The following is a 20,522-nucleotide window of genomic DNA, read 5'->3' on the forward strand; positions in this document are numbered from 1 at the left end:
TCCCACAGTCCCACCGTACCCGGATACCTGTTCCAACTATCCTTCTCGCCTAAATTAACTTTAATGTCGTTGCCTTCGAAGGTCACCTTCGATTTTCCAATCTTCCAAACCACACCGCCACCTTCGTTGCTCTCCATGCTCGGATACAATCCGAACACTTCATCTTTGTCGAATTTTCCCGTGCTCAGGTAGTCTCGTGCCAAAGGTCCTAACTCAATCTTATCCAAAGACGACGGCGTGCTACCTATGGCTCGACGTCGTGCCGGTACGTCCTTCAGTTCGAACGGCGTCGAAGGAATGCTCGAAATGGGCGTGGGTACGGTGTAACTTTTAGCTGCAAGTGGTACGAGTTCGTTGATCAAATTTTTATTTTGTTCCGTGACGCCTTTAATTTCTTTACCTAGATCGCTGATGGCGTCGATCACAGGTTGATCTTGACGTTTTTTCTCTTCGTAGAATCCGCGATTCTCGGATTTCCAACCTTTGAAGCGTTTCGCGAGGTAATCGCGAAGCTTGAGATTTTCGTCTTCGATTTTTCGTTTCGTCATAGCGTTATTTATACACGTCGTTTCTCACAACGTTGCAACGTTTAGAAAGTCGTTGATTTTGTTTCTGTATTTTCCGTCGTTGGGTTTTCTCGTCATGTCGATCGTCGCGAATCCGAAATCGTCACTGTTCCAACAGTGGGAGCAGCAGCGTTCCGAAAATTGATTGTAGTTCATGTCTCCGCCTACGTAGTCATCGTACGCGTGCTTGAGGTTGGTGTGATCTTGACGAAACAAACATATGAAATTAGCGTTGTCGCGTACTAACTGTTTTGGAATTTTGGAAAACGTTTGAGCTAGGAAGAAGCAATCTATTCCTTTGTGACGACCTTGCGTGAAAAAATTGCGAATTTCATTTTGATTTTCCAGGATAACATCGTCGAACACAACAACTGAATTTTCACGACAATCGTCGAGTGGTTTTATTTCCGAAGAGAACGTTGCAATGTCCAGACCATCGTACAGTTTCATCAGTTGCTGGTATTTCGCTTGCTCCAAACTTTTCGAAAATACGTAGAGGTGCCTGTTCTTCCAATCTAACCAATTCGGTGCGAGGAGAAAATTGTCCACGAGCAGTGTTGTTTTCCCACACTCTGAAGGACCTACGATCAGACAGCGGATGCTGTCGGGAAGCAACTCACCGTTCTTTTTTTTCGTTTGACTTTCCGAATCCGGTAGACGCTTCACCACGTTCCACGTACTCACAAGATTACTTCGTTCGCGTCGATCCAACTCTTTTCCGGAAGTCCCAGCCATTTGACAAACAGTTTGTCGCCTTTCCTACGCAATACTTTCTCGATGAGGTACGTGTCGGGATGTTTTGTTTTAGAGAGTTCCTCTTCGTAAAATCTTCCTTTCAAAATCTCGCCGCTACTATCTTTTATTATATACGTGTGTCGGTTTCCGGGTAAAACTCGAACCACCGTAAAAAGTTCCGTGCTCCAATTTTTTGTGAACCCCTTCTCGAAGGTGCGTTTGAATTTGCTGATCCTCACCTGGTCTCCAATTTTGAATTTTGATTTCTTGGTAGTCGTGGGAGTGTACTTTGGACAGTAAACTGTAGAAATTAAACGCTGCTCGTCAGATTTCGTAACGTCAGCTGGCTTCATGCCTATCGTTCTGTGTACCGTATTATTATAGGTGTCGACGAGTTCCGGCAGTATGTCGACCCATTTGTAATTCCCCCGAAGGGTGAATTGTTTCCACATGTGTGTTTTCAAGGTTCGATTAAATCTTTCCACGATGCTGGCTTTGATGTGACTGAAGGTTGAATAATGTCGAATGTCGTGTTTCCGAATAAACTTTTGGAATACGGCATTGTAAAATTCCTTCCCCTTGTCTGTTTGCAAAAACCGAGGTCGTCTGCCGTTTTCGCGAAAAATTGTCTTGAATGCTTCCGTGACGCATGTCCCCGTTTTAGCTTTCAAAGGTAGAGCCCATGCGAATTTCGAAAACGTGTCTATGACGGTGAGGAGATACTTGTTGCCCTTGTTCAATTTATGCACATTTTTTAGATTGCCGCTACTCATCTCCACGAGGTCACTTTGCCAGAGGTCGTCGATGCCCTTGGTCACCACCGCCAAACGTTCGTAGTTGCGGCGTGCAGGTTTATGCAATTCTTCGACGATGGCTTGCCTAGACATTTTTTAGAGATTACGTTTGAAGAGAAGTACCAGCGTGATGGGATTCAAAGAGGGTGGTACTTCGCTCGTGTTTTGAATGATCAGCTTATCGCCGGCACTCACGTCAAAAACGGTGAGATCTTCGTCTTCGTGTATTTCATATATGTTGCGCGTTTCGTTCCAACGTGCCAGAGGAATATTTCCTGCTTTCTGGACACCACGATTCGATATCAAGGTCATGGTGGGAACGCTAGCTTTTCTGCCGTGAGACCAGTACGAAAATTCGTTTATCTGAATCGTGCCATCGAGGAGAAACTTGTAGTACGGATGATAAGGATGCAACATGTACAGTTTGTTACCTTCAACGAACGTGGAGATTCTCTGTTGATTGGGTACGCTGTTGATTTCGATGGCTTGCAGAGAATGCAGTTTAGCGAATTTAGTATCGACGCTAACGAGGTTGCTGTGAAGCTGTCCCAGTGTATTTTGTACGGGCAACAAATATTCGACTATGGTATCCGTTACTGTAGAAAATGACGGTTTGATTTTCACTTCCACGTTCAACTGCTTGAAGTTTTCGTTGAGTTCTTGCAACTTGGCACCGAAAGAGGCCAGCGTCGATTCCTGCGTGGATTCCAACACTCCAACTTGATCTCTGATGTTGACGACGATACTCTGAAGGTTCTCGACTTGATTCAATTTCGAACTTTTCTCGGTAAGATCGTTCACGATGCTTCGCATCTCGGTAAACTGCGTGTGAAGGTCGGCGACGCTCTGCGAAGTGGGCAGCGTCGACACCAGCGAAGCAAGTTCGTCTCGAATCTGTTCCACGTTCGCCGTTTCCGTTTCCAGTCGTTTCAGCATACGTGATATGCTTCTTTTCAAAGCGTGCAATTCTTTGGAGGTGGGGAGATTGGCAACCCTACTCTCGAGATCGCTCAACGAACTTTTGATGTCGCTCGAATCGGATAGTGCTGTCACCGCCGTTTTCAATTTTTCCAAATCTTCGCTCGAAGGTACGCTCGTCCGTAACGATTCCAAGTCACCCTGTATGTTGTCCAGTACGTGATGAAAATGAGTAAGGTTCGATTCGACGTTCAAATTTTCTAAATATTCGATCTTCTGCTGAACCGTGCTCAACGTGTCTTGTATGCTCGTTAACGCGTTCGCTTCAGCGTGAATATTTTTAATTTCTTCGTTGATCAACTCCAGAGACGCCTGAAGCGTAGCGATGGTGGTTTGAATGTGTTCGAAATCTTGATAAGCCTCCAATTGAATTTTTATGTTCGCGACGCTTTTGCCGATGACCTGCAGTTCGTCTGACGATGGTAGGTTCGTCATGGTATCTTCCAAAGTCTGTAACTTGGATTTAATTTCTTCCAACGTGCTGGCGAATTCTTCTTGTAATTTGGAAACAACAACATGCAAGCGTTCTACATCAATATCCTTCACGACGGTTTGAAGTTCAGAAAAATTCTTTTCGATTGCGGAAGTTCGTTCTTCGATTTCGAGTTTCAATTTTTCCAAATCTTCATTTTTCGATTGAAATTGTTGTAATTTGGCCAAATCATTTTGAAGCTTATCCACGCTCAACTGTATATTTTGAACGTTGTCGTAAGAAGGTACGTCGACATAATTTTTTATGAGCGTTTTCAGTTCGGAATCGATTTTCAGAATGGGGTCCAGACATTGCGTTTGGAGCGTAGCAATCTCCGACTCTAAACTTTTGTTTAAGGTCTCCTGCAAAGCGATCAAATCGCTCCTCAACTTTTTAATTCTGACGTCCAACATGAGAATCTCTTCTGCGTGGTCTACACGTTTGGTGTGGCCGAAAATATCGTTAGGCATTTTGGTTAACGGTTATTTATAATAGGATAGACGATTCGTAATTCTACGAAGAGAGGAATAAGTTTGTCGTAATCTCCTAGGAGTTCAACGTATAAACAATCTCCTGCAGAAACATCGTACGTAATGTTAGAAAGCATCTTGTCGTGCTTGATTCGAAAAATATTCTTGCCGGTAGATATTTTGATTTCGCCTACGTTTTCCGGATTCACGGTGATTTGAAGTTTTCCATCGATCGGAATTTTGTAAAAATGTAAATTGTTGTTGAAGACGTAAAACATCTTGCCCACATCGTCATCCAATTTCGTCCAAATGCTGTTAAGGTGAACAATCAGTAGACCGTTGAGTTTAGTTAACATGGAAGGTAGAAATTCATGATCTGTCGTCGCGCGGTGTACAGTCTCCATGTTGGTTTGTTTTCGGAAACCAAAGAGATTCATAGGTATGCTGGTTATTTAAGAATACGGTCAAAGTTTTTTTTTGTAATGACAGTCAGTGTTTTTTTTTGTAATAACTAACAAAATAATTTTTTTGTTTTGTTTTTTTTTTGTTTTTTTTTCTGTTTTTGTTTTATGAATCTTCTGTTGAAGATGGGCACATGTTGCAGGTTTTGCTTTCTGCTAAGCGATAGTGCCCCCACGGCAGTGTGTGGATTCCACATTGGAGAACGCACCTCTTGTCGTCGTTGGGATCCAGGGCAATCTTCCTCACTTTGTTGGTGGTCAACACATGGTCGACGCTCTGGATGCGCTGTTCTGCTCTTAGAACCGACGACCTGGTCTTGAGGCAATCCACGAAGTCCTCGAATGTAAGATGCTCCCGAACCACCTGTCTGCCGACACCCTTGGCCTTCTTGGTAACGCCACCCTCGGCTTTGATGGTATAGGCCTTGGCGCGAAGACCTGCAAACTCGAGAATCACATCTCCGTCCTTCTCATCTTTGAGTTTGCCAGGCACCTTCTTGTTGCGGGCCAGGATGTCGTACTGGTTCGGCTGGGGATAGCCCGAGGTGTCGAAGAGCTTTTCAAGAGCTGGAACTGTGGCTATATCCCCGTATGCGTCGGCTGTGCGAACGTGGTACACCAAGCTGTCCGTGTCCGTGTAGAGAAGCGAGATGTTGTGGCCGTAGTGTGGACGTAATATGTCGTAGTATGTCTCGAACATGTGGAGCTTGCTCAGATCCAGAACAGTGGCTCCAACGTAGATGGGCTTGGTGAGTTTCACCACACCTTGCCTCATGTGAATCAGAGCCAGCTGCTCGTTGTAGATTGTTCGAGACTTGAACAATGGACTCGCGACAAGCTGACGACATTGCTCTTTCCTCGTCACCAATTTTATGTCCACGCGATTTCGTACATTCTCCATGGTCTTGCCAAACACCGCATTATTCATGAGCTTGAAGAAATCCTTATCAAGCTCGGACGTGGCTGCGGTGCGGTGTTCGGTGTTGACTTCAATATATGGACGCAACCACGGAGAATGCTCGAACTTGAGGATGCGGTGAACTGCGTGGACCGTGACCCCTCGCTGCATCAACCATCGGAGATTCTGGTAATGCAGGACGTAATTCTTCTTGGGTTCAAAATCCATGACGAGCTTCGTCTGGTTGGAATCGGGTGGACACTTGAACTCGGGTGCAGGGGGAAGATCGCAGAACAAATCCTGTAGCTTCTCGGAGAACTCAAGGTCCACCTCGGCGAAGAACCCATGTTCCGAATCGTCGAAACTTTCGACGTCGAATTTGAAAGGGTCAGCCCACTCGAACCCTCTAAAGGGGAGTGGCTGCATCATGGAGTGCCCGTACAAGTTATTCACGTCCGTATGCATGATGTAGCTCGACGGTTGGGAGGAGTCGTAGCCAGTAGCCATGTGATGGTTGTTGGCGCGCGCGTGCCGTTGCGACACCTGGACCATGCCACCCCGGATAGCACGTTCCACAAACAGCACCATGTCCACGTCCGAAAGAAGCTCCAGCTCGATTTTCGTCACCAGAAACATGGCCGACCACGCCAGTCCGGGGAGACTATAGAAGTAGGCGGGGTCCAGCTGGTAGATGGTCTTTGCAGTCGCCCGGAATGTCTGGAACACGTCGGCGAGGAGCGTCACATCAAGTCTGAGGTAGGCGTCGTGGTAGTCTCCGAGAGTTCGACAACCCAGCTCGCGCCACATGGACTGGGCGTGGTAATATTCTTCGTCGGTGATGTTCGAGCCTCGTAGCTGACTGTAAAACTTCGCCTGGGGGGGTAGCGACGTCTCCGCGAACTTGGCAGGGTCTGTGACGTATTCGTAGGGGTAGACCCCCTTACGCCTGAAGAGACCGACGTCCAAGTTCGGAAAATTCGCAGAGGTGATGCGTATTTGCTCGTCGCTAAGCTTCCCCGCGAGAGCATCGAGGCTTGCCGGGAGGAACCTGAGGGAGTCGAGGAAGCGAAGCTCGACGGTAGAGCGTGATCCCGGGATTGGCACTCGTTTGCTCACACTAATGTAACGCTCCTCGTTCTGGGCGAGAACGTTGATTCCCTCGTTGTCGTACCCAAGATGCTTGATCAGGTGGTGAAAGTCGTACCCCGAGCCGTTGTGGAAGAAGATCGGGATAAATCGCGGGTCCCGGGCCATGAGATTGCATCCGTTGCACCAAGGACCAACATACCTACCGTTAAAGTGGTCGTGGTGTTGGACTTTACGGTTGTTGGCGGTGTACTCCTTGACGCAGACAGGGCAAGCGATGGCCTCGTCGTGTCTACGTTGATCGTCGGGGGACAGTGGGAGCATAGACTTGGGGGCCAATAGTATCTTTCCTATCTCGATGGCCTCGACAACCATCCTCTCGAGGAAGTGCTTGGCTGCGTCGGGACCGCGGTACACGTAGGGCTCGGGGGCGATGTGTTTATTTCGTCGCACCACAACATATGCAAAACTGGATGCCTCGTGGAGTTGGTAAGGGGTGGTGGAAGAAACTTCAGGATCGGGATCGCAAGTGGACAGGGGTTTGAGGAAGGCCTCGAAATCCGCGATGATGATAGCAGGGTGCTCCACCATGGCACCGTGCATGTGGAAACGCTCCACGGTGCCAGGTTTGGGCAAGTCTGCCACCCCCGGTTCGTTGGCTTTGCAGTAGAGCTTGTGGTTAGCGAGCTTCTCGGCAGTGATGTTGGGACCTCTGATGCGCTGGTAATCCTGCTGTTTTTGATTACGAAATTTAGACAAGCACCTGGGACAAACTTCTATGTGGGTTTTGTCTTTGCTCAGCTGGCTTGAAACAAGCCGAGAAAGGGAGCGAATGAGGGTGTAATGGTGATGGGTCTCGTTCTTGATGAGTAGGAGATGGATTTCTCGAGCATCCTTGTCCTCTACGTCGCTCACCCGGATGGGGTACACCACATTTTTGTTTTCGGTGAGGCCATAAACGTTGATGGCCAATCGAGGGTTGTGTGTACGGGCCTCGAACTTGCGAATATCCGAGACTTCCACCGGGTAGTTGATCCCAGCAATGGCATCTTCCAGCTCTGGCTCGTAGGGTAGGTAGTGGTTAACTCGGTGTGGTTGTTTTTTCCAGTGAACAGGGTGCAACGCTGCAAGCACAGACCAAACAAAGCACTTGGCGTCTCTGTTCTGAATGTTCAGGACGGCCTTCTTTTCCGCAATTGCTTCTGGTAAGGGGACGTAGCTGGAGGCGGAGAGAGGTACAAACTTGGAAAGTTTGACGCGCAGTTCGTGAGGCTCCCCACACAGCGAACCCCCCGAGCCCTTGGCTTGATGTTCTTCTTGCTTTGCCACCAGCTCCTCGACAAACTTGTTGTAGATGTCCTCGAGGTTGTCGACATCCGCCAGATGCAGCGTCCTCGCCTTGGTGTTGTGGCAGAAGCTGTAAATTTCATCAGATGGCCTTTTGTACCAGCAACGAAGCGATGCGTAGAATTTAGTGGAGGCGTGCGTAGCCAGTGCATTACTAAAAATAGAAACTATTTCTGCTCGCTTCTCCTCTAAAAAGCTACGCGCGTCGCATGAGCCATCCGACAATTGAATGTAATCTCCTAATATTCCCCCGAAAGCAGACCGGTCTGCTTTTGGAGGCTTGACGCGTTTAGCGGGTGGTGCATTGATGGAGGCTGCTTCTGCCTTCCTCTTGGTGGAGGTCGAAGGCTGGGCCCCAGATGTATTTTTGCTTAGACAAGTAAGCTTATGCTTCTTGACATACGCAATTGTAATATGTTTATTGCATCCGGAACACAGTTCGGTGGCAGCCAAATGCTTGCCTGGCACGCAGGTGCGACAATGTCTTGCAAAATGTTTGCTTGATATGGCTGTTTTGCACACAGGGCAATTTTTCATGGAGCGCATTTTTTTTGGGTATGTTTATTTATATGTGATCTGTTGGTGATAGAGTGTTGTTTTTCTCAAATATGTGTTTTTAATCAACCCTATAAAAAAAATTAAAAAAAATATATAAGAAAAATATGATTGTAGATAGAAAAAGCACATTAAATATTGTATGCATGTGTAATTCTATTTAGCTTATTTTCGCTAGACACGAATCTTCTTCAGATTTTATTGCCCACTAGTATATTTTTCTACCATTCTAGTAGAGGTGTGAAACTATGAAAATGTTCTTGTTTATATATATTCTTTTGTTTTGGCTGATATAATAGCAAATATATATATATAGTTATTTTGAAATTCTAAAACTTTCAGGTATACTTATTTTTTACATGCAAACATACATCATAAAAATTACACAATCGTATTTTTTTCCATATACATATTTTTTTATTTTCAGAAAACAAAATTATTTTCGATCTCCATTTTTTTAAAAAATTTATTTGTGTTTATAGTATTTGCCGGGCAATAGCAGATAAAACAAGAATAGGTTTTCTACGACCCATACTTTACGAGTTACAAAACAACTTAGAAATTACATCTTGAAATTTTAATTTAAAATAACTCGAAAACAGTAAGCACTAATCATTATGTTTCCAATAGGTTGCAGAGTACCTTCAATTTTTTATCAAATATCATTAAAATTTTCGAAATAGGGTAAAAACTAAGCCAGCAAATCAAGTTTCTCAAAAAATAAAAAAATTGTCTATATTTTCGAAACTTGATGGGGTAAAATCGATTTTATTTGCTAGTCGAATAGTTTTCGTCAAATCCTATCCAACAAACTTAAAATCATCATCCTAGCTCAATTAGGAGCCGAGAAAATCAATATCTTGGAAAACGTCTTAAGATTTTTGTCTTAAGAAAATTTTCTTGATAGACCGGAAGTAACATCTTGACAGACCGGAAGTCGACTTTCTTAAAGATTAAGATATTTGTCTTAAGACGTTTTCCAAGACATTGATTTTCTCGACTCCTATGGGACCTAGAACCATGTAACTTTGGTCTATGTATATACCAGTACTTGCCCGACCCCGTGGCCGAGTGGTTGGCACATCGCGCTACAACACCAAGGGTTCCCCGGGTTCAAATCCCGGTCAGGTATGGTTGTTTGTGAATATCCATTTTCATCAATTTCATCACTCACCCCCATCTTCGCAAATTAGCCAAGAGGCACAAAATGCGAAGTTAAAATAAACTAAATCAATCAATCAATCAATCATTAAGTTCGTGTTGTAATCATGAAATTAAATTTTAATTAATTTTTTCCTATCCATCTCTCAAATCTATATAGCCTGTTCATATTTGGCATGTCGACCATTTTGTTTACGTAGCAAAAAAAATCTCAAGCTATTTTTGCGAATGCTCGTTGTAGCCAAAAGTATATTTGGATATAATTGTCGGATTTTATTTAACATTAGGTTTAAAAATCAATAAGCCTGCATAAAAAGAAAAAAAACTAAATATTTTAAATAAATTAGATTCGAATAACTATGTACTTCCATTAGTCTTTGCAATGGTGTAGTGGTAGCATTGTAATCAAAAATTTGATACCCGCACAAGTGGTTCTTGAAACTGTAGGTCCAGTCCCGATTAACCTTACATGCATAAAATAGACTTAAAACATCAAATCTATCAGTACTTCCACTAGCCTCTACAATAACACTGCAATAGTTTTGTAATTGAAAGTTTGATATCCGTATAAATGGTTTTTGAAACTGTAGGTCCAGTCCCGATTAACCTTACGTGCATAAAATAGACTTAAAACATTAAATCTATCAGTACTTCCACTAGCCTCTGCAATAGTACTGTAATAGTTTTGTAATTGAAAGTTCGATATCCGTATAAGTGGTTTTTAAAACTGTAGGTCCAGTCCCGATTAGCCTTACGTGCATAAAATAGACTTAAAACATCAAATCTATCAGTACTTCCACTAGCCTCTGCAATAGTATTGCAATAGTTTTGCAATTAAAAATTTGATATCCGTGCAAGTGGTTCTTAAAACTGTAGGCCCAGTCCCGATTAGCCTTACGTGCATAAAGTGGATTTAAAACATCAAATCAATCAGTACTTCTACTAGTCTCTGCAATGGCACAGCAATAGCATTGTAATCAAAAGTTCGATACCCGCACAAATGGTTCTTGAAACTGTAGGCCCAGTCCCGATTAGCCTTACTGTGCATAAAATAGACTTAAAAATAACAAATCCATTATAGCTAGTCAAGCGACTTGTGTGCGTATAACTTATGCTAATATAGTACTCACCTGACAGACCAAACTAATTCGGTTTCTATTACACTTAATATTACACTTGGTATAGCGTACACTTTTATGCAACTAGCCAGTAGCAATACTCGACTGCAACTGATGTGCGCGAGGTTTCTAATAGAAACTTATACCTGCTGACAGCTAAACTTTCAAGGTTGGTTCGAGCTATGCGTGAACGCCCTTTCCTAGAAAAAATATCGTTGACGCCCAGCTGTATTTTGCTGGAAACAAGTAGAACTTGTTTCGTGCAGAATTTATGACAGCTGTGTGAGTGATTGCTTCCTGTGGTCATCCAGTAGATTTGAATCTTGTGTGCCCTTTAGTGCAATCCAGGAAAAAAATATCGTTGAGTTCATCGCACAGCCTGGGTGCAACTGCAGGAAGCTGTCAATCACATAGCCGTCGCAAAAGCTGAGAATTTGCAAAGTTTTCGGCAGTAACAAATAATCTTGATTTTTGTCGAGTAATGATACCATCAACTTGATGGACAACTTCCTGCAGTCACACCCAGGTGATTGACAGCTTCCTGTTGTATGATTGATGGTTTCCTATAGTTACCCGCCCAAGTTTCCACACAACACAGTTGAGTTGACCACAGATTTTCAGATTATCCTCTCAGTCACCCCCAACAGTCGATGAAAATTGTAGATAGGCTGTGATTGATGGCTTCCCGCAGTCACCCACCCAAAGTTTTTACATGGTTGAGTTGACTACAGATTTTCAGCTTGCCCTTCAGTCACTTCAGTAGATGAAAATACAAAAATAAAAAAAAGAAGTACGTACGTGTGTGTGTGGCGCATCGTTGCCGCGAGAGAGGTTTGCAAAAGTCACGATATACATTGGTGCTCGGGACTTGGAAATAATGCATATTCGCTCACCACTGTTGCCAGCTTAGTCTCTCTCTTTATCTTACAGCAACATTGGCATCTCTATTTTTTTAGTTGCAGGTGGGTTGCCAACATAATCTAGTTAATAATGCTACATATTATACACACACACGCACACACATCCATCCATCTCTCTCTTTTACGGCAGTGTATATTTGTTGTCGGCTCTATTGCCCAGTGTGTGTATGTTACGCCAATATATAAATTTGGCTAAGCCCTTGCCAAGTAAGAAAAAGCTGTAGGTAGGTGTTGGCAACACTGTCGGTTGTTTAACTTTTCCCTCTCTTTCCTCTCTCTTTTTTTTTTGTAAAAAGCTATGGCAAAATACCAGTAGGCAAATTGCTTTATGCACTGTAAGGCCTCAAGCAGTATTGCCAGTTCCTTGTTTTAGGTTAGGTTAGACCAAATAAAAACCTTGGTGACTTTTCGAGTAAAATATTGGCAATACTGCAGAACAAGCCTCAAGCAGTATTGCCAGCTCCTTGCTTTAGGTTAGGTTAGACCAAATAAAAACCTTGGTGACTTTTCGAGTAAGATGTTGGCAATACTGCAGAATAAGCCTCAAGCAGTATTGCCAGCTCCTTGTTTTAGGCTAGGTTAGACCAAAACAAAAACCTTGGTGACTTTTCGAGTAAGATGTTGGCAATACTGCAAGGCAGACCTCAAGCAGTGTTGCCAGCTCCTTGCTTGAGGTTAGGTTAGACCAAATAAAAACCTTGGTGATTTTTTCGAGTAAGATGTTGGCAACACTGCAAGGCAGACCTCAAGCAGTGTTGCCAGCTCCTTGCTTTAGGTTAGGTTAAACCCAAAAAAACCCTCGGTGATTTTTTGAGTGAGGAGTTGGCAACACTGCGAGAAAATGGGGCTCATGCCTTACGAGAGAAATCCATTAAGGCGAGCCCCATCGAGCCCCATTTTCGGTTGGTGAACCCGTGCACCTACACTACTCCCAGCGAAGGAAAAATCCCCTTCCTTCAAAATATTCGAAAGAATGGGAATTTTCTTTCTGCCGAAAATTCTGATTAGTTGAGATATTTGTCTCTGAGGCATTCGGTAAAAGGGGATTCGGCGAAACGGAGTAAATCTGCCGCACACAGTTTTGAAGTCCCCTAGTGACGTTACCTCGGAATGCCTTCGTTTTTAGGTTGGGTTTAGGTGGTCTCTTAATATAAATACACTGCAATATATTGGGTGTTATTTGTGCTAAGAGGCTACAACTTAACAAGCCTAATCCAGTAGCGTAACTAACACGTTCTGCGCCCTCCCGCAACTTTCAGTTGTGCGCCCATATTCGTTTTCCCCCCCTACATTTATATTAGACATAGGCTATACAAATATGAAAATACATACATGTAACTTGAATAAATGTAAGAACTGATACGAAAGGTTAAGACAACAGACAAAGTGTAGAAAAGTATACATTATACATATGAAAATTCACTGTTACAAAAATTACGATATTGTTAATTGTCCATTGCCAGTCCTCTGTGTTTTTTGATGGAAGCAAATTGTTGGTCAAGTCCAGTTTTCGAGCCCGATCGATACTAAATATTATATAACAATATTGTAGGATACGCACAGCACAGCCCAAGGGCTTGTATCTTAAATATGAAGAACTATCATATCATATATCATATTAGAAAAATATCACAAGGGTGGGTGCCATGTTGTGAAAAGTAAATGTTTTGCGGGAAAAAAAGCTAAAGCTTTAAGACGCGAAACCATAATGATGAAGTTATTTATTTATAAATGCAACACCAGAGGCAAATATCCATTCATGAAGTGGACTTAAAACGCCAACTCAACCAGTCAATCAAGATTCAAGACATCCATTTACACTTAGACAACATGCAATGTTTCACACCGTAGCGACATGACAGGCTGCACAAGCCTTCTCACGATTGATAAAACACTTAAGCGAAACGTGTCGCCTGCCACTTGACGCTTGGCGCTGTGAATTCCCCATAAATGTTACGAAATGAAGCTGGTTAAAATCGAGTATAATCAATTGAGAACATTTTTTATTTTTTTTTACAGAAAGTTCCATAATTCCAGTTTGCAAAACAGATATTATAATCGCAAGACTAACACTTGTAAATAGTTATAATTTCATTAGAATATTACATAAAAACTAACTACTAACTCCCTAGCCTTCTTAAACCCGAAGGTTCATGGCTGCAGCAACACAGGCCTTCCATCTTTCCCTATCTTGAGCAAGTTCTATATACTCTTTTCCATCCCTACCGATTTCCCTTAGGTCCATCTCAACGTTGTCCCTCCATCTTCGTCTTGGCCTTCCTACAGGTCTCTTACCATCAGGTTTCCCAACAAGAATCCTGTAAACTCCTCTTTCCTCTCCCATTCGTGCCACATGGCCTGCCCACCTAAGTCTTCTTGATTTAATTATTCTAATAATATCTGGACATGAATACAAATTATGTAGTTCCAAATTATGTAACCTTCTCCACTCACCTGTCTCCTCATCCCTTTTAGGTCCAAAGATTTTCCTAAGGATCTTATTCTCAAATACTCTCAATCTATGTTCCTCTTTCAATGTAAGGGACCAAGTTTCACATCCATATAATACTATAGGCAAAATTACTGTTTTGTATATTTTAACTTTTAGTTTCTTAGATATTAAACGAGAAGACAAAAGTTTATGAATTGAGAAGTAACATGCATTTCCTGAATTAAGCCTACTTTTTATTTCCTCTTTAATATAATTTTCATTTGTTAATATTACTCCTAAGTATTTGAATTTGGAAACTGGTTCAAACGAGTTGTTATCAATAATTAGATTTTGGTTATTACCTAACACTTGGTTTCGGCCTGTAAGCATATATTTAGTTTTCTCTTTGTTAACTTCCAAACCTATCTCTTTAGCAGTTTTGAAAAATATTTTAGCATTATTATTAATTGTATTCACATCATCCCTCAGTAAGTCTACATCATCTGCATATGCTAACAACTGAGTCACACCATTTAATTTGAGTCCTTCTTTAGTTTCTTTTACCTTCCTAACAGCATATTCTAAGGCAAAATTAAAGAGCAATGGAGATAATGCATCTCCTTGTTTTAACCCATCATGAATTGTAAATTTGTCAGACATATTAATACCCACACGAATTTTACTTTCTGTTTCACTGGTGCATATTTTTATCATACTAACAAGCTTCTTAGGTATTCCAAACTCTACTAATATATTATATAATTTATCTCTTTTGACCGAATCATATGCTTTTTTGAAATCAATGAATACCTGATGTACATTTTGATTATATTCCCACTTTTTTTCAAGTGTCTGTCTGATGTGAAAAATTTGATCTGTAGTTGATCTGTTACTTTTAAATCCACATTGATAATCACCTATAATTTCATTAGCATATGGGGTTAGTCTTGTTAAAAGAATGTTAGATAATATTTTATATGTTGTTGAGAGTAGAGAAATTCCACGGTAATTATTGCAGTTCATTTTATCACCTTTTTTAAACACAGGAACAATTATGGATTCTTTCCACTGTTGAGGGATTTCTTCTTTATTCCATATTAAACAAATTAATTTATGAATTTGACATATTAATGAATTTCCACCATATTTAATTAACTCAGCTGGTATTAAATCAATGCCAGGTGCTTTGTTATTCTTTAGCCTTTTAATAGCATCTTTAACTTCAGTCAAGTTAGGTTCTGGAACTAAAGGTTCTGCTGTGTGGACTTCATTTACTTCTGATTTATCTCCTACATGGACATTTAAAAGGTCATTAAAGTAGTTCTTCCATCTATTTAGAATATCACTTGGGTCAGCTAGAAAATCACCGTCTTTATCTTTTACCAAGTTTATTTTAGGTTGCCACCCCTTTCTAAACTCATTTACACCTTTATATAGATCTCTGATATTTTTATTTTTGCTGTTTGTTTCAATTTCGTTAATTTTGCTTTTCAAGTAATCTCTTTTTTTACTTCTAAACGTGCGGTTAACTTCTCGCTTTATTCTATTATAATTGTTTAGATTTGTATCATCAGAGTTATTTGACCACCTAAGTCTAGCCTGATTTCTTATTTCTATTAGATTATGACATTCATTATCAAACCATGGCTTACTTTTTCTCGGTTTATGGTATCCTATACTTTCTTTAGCTGCTGATTCTATTGCATTACGTATGTGCTCCCAATTCTTATTTACGTCTGTTTCATTTATATTTTCATCATCATTTAAATCCTGCAAAACATCAAATCTATTTGACAGTTTAATTTGGTAATCTTTCTTAATTCTTTCATCAGTAAACTTTCCTGTATCAAATTTTAGAACTTTTAGATTTTGTTGCTTATGATTTATCACTGAGAGTCTTTCTCTTAATTTAGCAATTACTAAATAATGGTCACTGGCACAGTCAGCACCTCTATGTGTACGAACGTCAATTATACTAGTATGCCTTCTCTTATCAATGAGAATATGATCTATCTGATTATGAGTTTTACCATCTGGAGAAGACCAGGTATATTTATGGATATCTTTATGTTTAAAAATGGTACTTTTCACAATTAAATTCTTTGAGGTTGCAAAAGTAATCAATCTTATACCATTATCATTACTTAATTCATGAAGACTTTCTTTACCAATCGTGGGTTTAAATGTCTCTTCTTTGCCAATCTGTGCATTACAGTCACCTAACAGAATTTTCATATCATACTGAGAAAATTTATCAAAGACCTGTTCTAACTCTGTATAAAAATCATCTTTAGTATTATCATCTTTATCTTCCGTTGGTGCATGTATGTTTATTAAAATAATTTTACACCACCTACCCTGTAAAACTGCATATGATATCCTATCATTAATAAATTCTACTGTTTTAAGAGCCGAGGTAATTCTATTATTTATGAAAAAGCCTGTTCCAAAATTATGATTTTCAGTACCACCATAGAAAAAAGTATAATTTTTAGTTTTACAATTCCCTTCTCCTGGCCACCTAACTTCCTGGACAGCTACTACATCTAATTTATATTTAACTATCTCATTGACTGTACACTGAAATGCCCCAGGCCGGTAAAGGCTCAGAACTTTCCAGGTGCCTAATTTAATATCCTTATTCCTAATGTATTAGAATATTACATACAGGTTAAATTTGAACTACGTGCAGCTAAAGCTTAATTTCGGTCAAAAACTACCTGTAAATGAAGTCCAGAGTGTGAAATATTCTGCCAAGCAGATCAAATATATCATGGTTGTTATGTAGTGCCATCTGTTGCCAGTAATATAAACTGCGTGTCTAACATGACGGTGGGAGCTCACAAATGACAAGTTTGCAACATGCTGGCATGCAAATATCTCCTGTCAGCCAGATTAACCGGGCGGAGGGCTCGGGGAGGCGGCACTCTGCATTGCAGTAACCGGAAGAGAAGTGAAATTGAAGTAGGAAAAGGTGGGGGGCGTAAGTTTCACCGTAAAATTCAACTGTCACTGAAGTTGGACTGTCGAGATGTTTGCTCTGCGTAAATGAGCAAGAGGTGCATCTAAGTGATTAACTGTTACGAGTGGTAAGAGTACACATGGTAATTAATTGCTTCAAACTGAAACCGTTTGGCAAATTGCACGGGGTTTTTGTTCCGAAGGCGATGCTATTTGCAGAGCAATTTCTGGTGTTTGCTTCGCACATTGATAAACTGGGAGCCCCTCGTGGTCTTACCTTTTTTGTTTTGCATACAGTAAAGCTCCGCAAGAACGGGATGCGAGTCGAACACTGGTTTTAAAGGGGTAGAATCATGTTCCTCTTCTTTAAGTAGAACGTTGGCAAAGGTGATCATTCCATGCAAACGAAGCAATCTCGATCAGAGAACAACACAATCTCACCTTTTATTTTTGAACAATCTACGTAACAATCACTATTTAGCGCCTTTTTTGTGGAGGGGCGGCGGGGGCTGGAGTGACAGAATTTTTTAGTGAAAAGCCTGGGATACCGTATTTGTTCTAACACTAGGTTTCTTCGGTTACTTAGGATGCCATTGGCAGCACGAAGGGCCAATGAGTTGAGGGTCACTCGACCCCTTGGAAGTAGGAAATGCGTGTTTCTTTCTTGCTTTATGTTTTTCTTGTGTCTTCTTTCTCTCATTTTCTGTTTCATTTATTTTTATTCTCTCTCTCTCTTCTTTATTTCTTTTTCCTGTCTCTGCTTCGCTTTCTTACATTGTTTTTTGATTTCCTTTCCTTCCGCCCTCCCTCTCTCAACCCTGTCCTCTATCTCTCTCTCTCTCTCTCTCTCTTTCTCTCGCCTCTCTCTGTGTGTGCCAGTGTTTTACCATTTTTATTTCCATACCCCTCTCTTGTCATTGTCTTTCTCTGCATTTCTCGCTTCTTTATTTTTTTTCGAGGCGGATTTTCTGTAGGAAGCTGGCGAGATCGGATGAGTGTTCCGGTCAACGAACACCGTACTCAGGAAGCGCTCGTAATATGGATTTTATGTTTGTCCAGTTAGATACATACATACATACGTGTGTGAAGGTCTCCTCCATGTCGTAGTGACAACCAGGGCCGGATTAAGACGAAACTGGGCCTGATGCATATCGTCGATTTTTTCTGTACAACTAACTTTCAAGGTGAAAAATTTACTACCTGTGTCTAGGCGTCCGAAATTGGGGCTCCAAATTTCATTCTAAGATTCATTTTCAGGTTAATATAGCAAAAGAAAACTGTTCAGCTTTCGGAAAATTCTCGTCTGTTTTCATCTTGGCCTACTTCAGGAATGGGCCTAATGCTGCAGCATCAATAGCACCCACCTTAATCCGGCCCTGGTGAGAACGTCGCCGCCTTGTAACCAAGGGGTTCGATACCCGGTGGAGGCGTATAGCAAGGGGTGGGTGAAGTGGGCGACCGCCCCGGGGCCTCGCACCTGAACGAGCGTTGCGTCCCATGGTGTTGATACGAAAAATGTAATAATAGAAGTTAGGAAAAAGATTAAAAATGCTAATTTTTGTGGACAATAAAATTAATACTTTTTGTTTTTATCTGGCTTTAAATTCTAGTTAAACCACAGATAGACGTATTATATGTGGTTATATGTTATAATTTGATGAAATACGTCAAGTCAGGGACGTAACATACGGGTGGGCGGGCCCTAAGCCTAAGGGGCTCAAAAAATGTAAAAAATATTGTCGTATTTCTTATGTGAAACATTTACGCAAAAATTCAGGACATTGGACATTTTTACCCATTTATTCTTTTATTGAATAAGAAGCACTTTGTCTTTTATTTTTTTCTTTATCTTTACTTCGCACTCCCGATTTTAATATGTTAGCAACAAACTATAAACAATAAATAGCCTAACGCCTCAAACGGCCATAAAGCAAGTGTGATCCATTTGAATACTTGCGTTGTTTTCAACTCAAGAAGGGTATGGGTAATATTCGCAGTTCTTCCTTCCATCCTTCAGCTTCAGATTTCAGCTCCCGGAAGACAGAGAAAAACATTTTTGGAGTCAATGAAATTATTAAATATAATTTTCGTCAGTATCTATTGTTTTCTAAATATAATAAATTGCTGACGTATCCCTGAACATTTTGTATCGATTCACATTGAAATTTCAAATTTAAAGAACGCGCGGGGGACTCGCATTCTGGGGTTACCGCCCAGAGCCTCGCGATGTGTTGCTACGCCACTGCACATAGTGGTTCGCAGAAGAGCGGCGTAAAATAAACAAATCAATCAGTGTTTGTGTGAAAGAGAGGAGACTGTATATGAAACAACGAGTTAAAACGAGAGTGAGAGAAGATACGAAAGTGAAAATGGGAGAGGGGTACAACAGGGATGCTGCCATCACATACATCATTCAACATCAACTTAGAAGAATTGGTAAGGAACTGTTTCCAGATTAAGGGAGGGGTAATAACAGGAGGAAGAAGAATAAAATCTCAAAGATTTGCGTACGACACGTGTGGAAGAAGGTGAAAGCGCGGTGAACAGAATTGTGGCGTGGCTTTTCGTCCGAGTAGCGTCTTGTCTGAGTTGCGTTTCGTCCGAATTCCAGGAACAGGCAGCTTACGGTTATCTGACCGAGTAGCGTTTCGTCCGAGGTCTACCATCCTAATAGTGTTTAATGAAGCTTTAAAACTATTGTTCATTGCTTAGGTTTACAGTGCCATAAGATCCGTCTCTATAAAAAAAGAGGTGGGCCTGCCGTATAGCCTCGCACTCGGCATGCACGACAGGGGGTCATAAGTGACCCATGGACCCCCACGGATAATCCATGGTTATTTAAGTTATTTTTGGAATGTTTAAAATGCTTAACAGCTCCACGGGATTACCGCACGCGGCAGCGATCTAGCGGCAATTGAACAAAACTACGCTATGTTACCTTCCGTTCAGAGTCGCTGGACTCTAATCCGATGAGTAGTTTCAACAGCGTACTGGTTTGTAATACGTGTATTCTTTTTGAATCACGGTGTACTTTAAGGATAGCTTCAAATAGGCGAATGTAGGTAACCTTTTTCTTGTCAGGAAGCAACACAAAAACTGCAGGCGTAACATTTGTCTCTTCTCTAGTGTTTCCTTAATATACGTGAACTGTATACAACTGAGTACTGTTTGCTAAAACTCTTTAAATGTTCCATCCAAGAAAATATTTTTTTTGTTGTTTTGTCACGGTATCTGGTGACATGTAAAACGCAGTTCGATAAAAATTATTCTTGTTTATTGATTCATTTATGTTCAAATATATAAGTGTGAGGTTCTTTTATTTTGTGGATAAATTTGTATCCGAGCCAGACGTCGGGAGTTGGGGACAGGTTTTTCTTGAGTGACAGCGGAACTGTCTTTTCGGCTTAGGACATGACATATTTGCACCGACACGGAGATACGAAAGGAATATTTTCGTCGAGACCGGGCTTCAAGTCAGCGGGCGGTCAAACCCATTCTTCACGGATGACCAGACAAATCAGCAGGAGTCCGAAGCCTGCAAGGATCGACGACGCGCACTTGACCGCGTT

The 20,522-nt window shown here is 41.4% G+C and overlaps 1 protein-coding gene across 1 annotated transcript in view; it reads left to right on the plus strand.

Annotated features, from left to right (window-relative positions):
* Positions 1–20,522, plus strand: part of Mgat4a (alpha-1,3-mannosyl-glycoprotein 4-beta-N-acetylglucosaminyltransferase a) — a 534,709-nt gene that overhangs the window by 47,097 nt on the left and 467,090 nt on the right. The window lies entirely within an intron of this gene.

This window comes from Lepisma saccharinum, chromosome 8, assembly GCF_977018435.1.
Source record: "Lepisma saccharinum chromosome 8, izLepSacc3.1, whole genome shotgun sequence".
In the NCBI taxonomy this organism is placed as follows: domain Eukaryota; kingdom Metazoa; phylum Arthropoda; class Insecta; order Zygentoma; family Lepismatidae; genus Lepisma; species Lepisma saccharinum.